This window comes from Herpailurus yagouaroundi, unplaced genomic scaffold (genome assembly GCF_014898765.1).
Source record: "Herpailurus yagouaroundi ecotype Mexico unplaced genomic scaffold, PumYag 191, whole genome shotgun sequence".
NCBI lineage: Eukaryota > Metazoa > Chordata > Mammalia > Carnivora > Felidae > Herpailurus > Herpailurus yagouaroundi.
This window is the reverse complement of record NW_024412422.1, coordinates 3,308,758-3,313,883: the sequence shown is the minus strand read 5'-3', so window position 1 is coordinate 3,313,883 and position 5,126 is coordinate 3,308,758. Positions and strand designations below refer to the sequence as shown.

General features: G+C 54.1%; 1 protein-coding gene across 1 annotated transcript in view; it reads left to right on the top strand.

The window, feature by feature from the left end:
• Window positions 1-387: 387 nt before the first annotated feature.
• The window catches only part of WSCD2 (WSC domain containing 2), a 101,797-nt gene continuing 97,058 nt past the window's right edge, over window positions 388-5,126 (top strand). The window contains exon 1 of the mRNA XM_040443671.1: window positions 388-491. The gene's annotated coding sequence lies outside the window, so the exon portion shown is untranslated. The remainder of the gene's footprint in view (window positions 492-5,126) is intronic.

Below are 5,126 nucleotides of genomic sequence, written 5' to 3'. Positions count from 1 at the left end.
CACCCCCCCTTGCAATTGAAAATCTGCATATAACTTGACTCCCCCAAAACTTAACTGCTCATAGCCTACTGTTGACTGGAAGTCTTATCGATAACAGAGTCGATTAACACAGTACTTTACGTGTTATGTCAAATATACGTGTATTATATATGTGTATTATATACTATATGTGTATCATACTATATACATGTTATGCTATATATAGTACGTGTATCATATACTATAATCTTAAAGTAAGCCAGAGCAAAGAAATCGTCACTAAGGAAATCATCGGGGAGAGAAAATACGCTCACATACTGTATTGTGTATGTTGAAAACAGTCTGTGTGTAAATGGACCCATGTAGCCCGAATCGTGTTGTTCACAGGGGTCAGCTGTACCTAATGTTGGGCTCCCATCACCACCATCTACCTCCAGAACTCTTTTCTTGTTTGCACGTGGATGAGCTATGATCATCTGACCTACCCTCTCCGTTGGGAGGGGCTTGCCCAGGTACGTAACCAGTTAGAATCATATTCAAGGGTTGGCATCCAGGCCTCACTCTGCCTGGTGCCCCCTTCCGTGTGGCGCTCTCTCCAGGCACCTCCCAGAATGCCTTGCACGAGAGGGCACCGCACAAATACTGAGTGACCACACGCCTGCCGGGGACTCCACCGAGGTGCTCCCTGGGACTAATCCAGTTCCATTTCTAATCTCTGGGAGTTTGGAAGATGAAAACCTGCTCCACAGCCTAATGGCCCAATTCATCGCTCTCTTCGGCCAGATAACACTTCTCATCGTTTTGGTTTTCTTCTTTCTAGAAATTGCGCTCACCTCCCCTGAGGTCCGACCAGCTCGTTCTGGTAGTTCCCTTCTCTCTGTCCCCGCCCTCCCCCTGCCCACCCCGGGGCCAGACTGGGGGAGCTGCTCAGTGATAAGAGGGCCGCTGATCCCCTTTCGCGGGCAGCCCTGCCCTCCTGGACCCGTCTCAAGGCGTCTGGGTGCTTCGGTCTCTCTCACAATGAGGGCATTTAGCCGGCCTCTCCTCTCCTGGGACCCTCAGAGGCAGCAACTGGAGGAATAGCCAGGAGGAGAAGGAGAGGAAACAAAACCCAGCAAAACTGCCCATTCCGAAGGCGCTAAGAGAAGGAGGCCCTGCCAGCTCAGATTTCAGGGAATTTTTTTTTTTTTTTTTAGGAAGTGCCTCTGCCCATGGGCGGGCGGGCTGATAGGGGATGGTGCCCAAGGAAGGACAAAGTCAGAGGCCCCATTCAGACAGGCCGAGGCAAGGGTCCAGCCCGAGCGGGGCAGCGTGGGGGCCAGGAGAACAAGGGCTCTGTGTTTCTGGGCCCAGGGCTGGGCAGCACATGCTCCCCGGCTCCAGCCCGGCGCTGGACGCAACCAGAAATCCACGATGCGGCTGGAGAAGTCGGGGTTGGGCGGCAGCAGGGTGATCTAGCCGTGAGCAGGGTTTGCACGGCGAGCCGGCTGTGGCGTGAGGGGTTCCGCCTGTCTGTGGCCGGGCCTGCCCTGGGATAAAGGTGACTCCAGGAACGAGCCCGGTCCATCCCAGGGCCCTGAGGGGAGGGCTTGGGTGTTCTTCCCTCACCGCCTCCAGGAGAGGGAGACGGGGAAGAGCCCAGGGAAGGGGTTGCAGACGCACGCCCTCAGGGGCCTCAGGGGCCAGGCAGGTTTGTGACGAGGTTGGGAGCCCGTGCCACCTCCGACCGCTCCAGTCACCACCGCTGATCGCCGATCGGGGAGCTAGCTTCAGATGCGAGCTCTTCCCCCTGCTAGCTGAGTGACCTCACCCAAGCGGTGTGACCTTGTGCCTCAGTTTCCCCCTCTGGACACCTGGGTTAGTGCCAGCACTTCCCTGATAGGGCTGTTGTGAGGGTTAAACCGTTAACCCACAAAAGCTCTTAGCACGGTGCTGGTTGATTTTCTCTTTTAAGAGAAGCAGGAGCTCTGGGTTTGTATTCGAGAGCTGCAGGTCCGTTAAGGTGGGCAATGAATTCAAATAGAAAAATAGGTAAATACGGGTCGTCTCCTGGCTGTCTGTAGCCTACAGCGTGTGGGCCACCCCGGGCCGACTTCTGGCGGAGAGTTTTGGGCAGACCCAGGCTCCAGCGCCGGCTCTCCCATGGCCTGGTTCTGGAGCTCGGGCAAGCGACTCAACTTGCCCGCGTCACGTTTGCGTTGTCTGGGGTAACAGTCGGGAGGCTGGCGGGAAGGGATCACTCACGTTGGGCAGAGGATGAGAGTTTCATGTGGGGCGGTGTGGGGAAGTCACAAGGGATGGGCCAGCACCCCAGGGTGAGTAACAGAGGAAGCTGTTCCCCGTGCCGGTTCGGAACGGAGGTCGGAAATAGCTGTGTAGGAAGGACCACCTCCAGGACCTGGGGTTCAGCCAGCCTCATCCAGTAGAGGGGCCCAGCCAACCCTGGGGGTCCCGCAGAGAGAGCGGCGCTGGGGAAAGGCGTGCCCTGACTGCCCCCTACCCACCTTCTCACCTCCTGCTGTGCTACTGGTGGAAGCCGGAGACCCAGAGAGCCTGTTGATGGGGTCCGTGTGGACCACTTCGCAGGCAGAGAGCGTGGCGGAGAAGAGGGGAGACAGGCGATGTCCCCACCAGCCTCAGTTCTGGAAGGCTTTCCTTAGTCTCGGTGAAGCGTGAGGCCGCACACCTACCCAGTGGGAGCCAGAGGGTGAAGGTATTGTCGTCATTGATGAGGGAGGGAAGGCAGATGCCCTGCAGGGGAGGGCTCAGCCCCCCACCCCGGTGTTGGAAGCTGTTGGAAACTTCCTGTTGCGGCTGTAACAGATCATCAACACCAACTTGATGGGTGGCAACAGCATGCATTTATTCTCTTACAGTTCTGAAGGGCGGAAGCCAAAATGGGTCTCACGGGGTTAAAATCAAGGTGTTGGGAGGGCAAGTTCCTTTGGGCGACTCCAGGGGGAGGTCTAGAGGTCCTGGCCTTTTCCGGCTTCTAGAAGCTGCCCGCATTCCTTAGCTCATGACCCACTTCCATCTTGAAAGCCAGTGATCAGTCGTGCCACTCTGGTCTCCGCTTCTGTTGTCGTTATATCCTTCTCTGACTCTGCCTTATTTGCTTCTTCTTTACAAGGACCTTTATGATGACATTGGGCCCGTTGGATAATTTAGGATAATCTCCCTGACCTCAGGACCTTAGTTCAATCCATGTGCAAAGTCCCTTTAACATGTGAGGTGACAGAGTCACAGGTCCTGGGGATTAGGACCTGGACATCTTTGGAACCACTATTCTGCCAGTTCTGCCCGCTACTGAAGCATTCTAGAATCTTCTCAGAGGGAAAAACGTATTCCTACCACCATGCCCAGAAATCTAAAATCCCCTCTATTAATGTCTCTTTTTTGGATTAATCATGTTCCCAGACTCCACCACTTCTTGATTTGGCCTCAAGAATTTTCCCAGATCTGGGGCACCTGGGTGGCTTAGTCGGTTAAGCGTCCGACTTCGGCTCAGGTCACGATCTCACAGTTCGTGAGTTTGAGCCCCGTGTCAGGCTCTGTGCTGACAGAGCCTAGAGCCTGCTTCAGATTCTGTGTCTCCCTCTCTCTGCCCCTCCCCAGCTTCCACACTCTCTCCCTCCCTAGCTCTCGAAAATTAATAAATAAACATTAAAAAAAAAAAAAAAAGAATTTCCCCAGATCTGCATATGTGCCATTAAATGGCTCTCACATCATCTCACTGTTTTACTCAGCGTCATTGTAAGCGACAATACATGTAAAACCAAGGCTTGATGTTCATTTGTGATTTTCCTCGCGTAATTTTTCTCACTATTCCCATCAAAACAATTACATAACTAGTGACATTTTAAGAAAAGCTGATACACGCACCACCTAAAAGTGCCTTGCAGAATACTACGAGTACGTGTGCGTATATGTATAAGACAGAGGCTGGGAGAGACAGATTTGTTACAAGAAATGGGCTCACACAGTTATGAGGTGGAGAAGTCCCCTAATCTGTGGTCGGCAAGCTGGAGACCTAGGGGAGCCGATGGTGTGGGTTCCGGTGTAAGTCTGAGTCTGAAGACAGAAGGAAATGGGGTGGGGGTGGGGGGACTGGTGGGGAGGGGAGAGCAAATGAGCCCGTAATCTGCCTTTTTATTCTACTGATGCGTCCAAAGGACCGGCTGAGGCCCACCCACACTGGGGAGGGCAGTCTGCTTTCCTCCCTCTACTGATTCAAATGTTTATCTCATCCAGAAACACCCCCAAAGACACCCCCAGAGTAATGTTTGACCAAATGTCTGGGCATCCTACGGCCTGGTTAAGTTGGCACATAACATTAGCCATGACGGTGGCGTCGTGGGATGAACTCAGAGGAAGGAGTGAAGGGACTGGGGTTCTGGGTCTGCTCTGCAACGTTGGGCAGGTCTCATTCTGTCCGGGGGCATCAGTTTCCTAGTCTGTGTGATGGGGACCGTTCCTTGGGTTCTCAGACATGGGGAGCCTTTGCTTTTAGCCCCTTGGTGCATCAGTAACGAGACTGGAAAGCTTTGACGTGGATGGTTAGCCTATGCGATGCTGTCAGGGGCACCATAGGGGGGTCCACCCCACCCCAGGACCAGCTTTACGTGTTCTCCCTGGGCCTCACCTCGCACCAGGTGCACGCATCCATCGTGGCCCTTAGTAGGGGAGACCAAGCTTTATCCAGCCTTGTAGCCATCACGCCCGACCCAGAATAAGGATTCAACACGATATCTAGTTGTTGAAGGACCAGCTGACTGAGAGAAGAAAAGGCGTGACAGTCCCCAGAGGTCAGAGCTTGCTGAGAAGCCCCTCCTGGGACTAGAACCTCTCCTTCCCCGAAAACTCAATGGTGAGCATGGGGGTTCTGTGAGTCAGATAGACCTGGGTTCAAATCCCAGAGCCACCATCTAGGAGCTTCCTGACCTTGGGTGGATGACACCACCTGTCTGAGCCTCAGTGTTCGGGTGGACAGAGGGGATACTAACAAAAGTGAGTTCCTGGGGCGCCTGGGTGGCTCAGTGGGTTAAGCGTGTAGCTCTTGCTTTTCGGCTCAGGGCGTGATCTCGCGGTTCGTGAATTCGAGCCCCGTGTTGGGCTCTGCGCTGACAGCTCAGAGCCTACTTAGGATT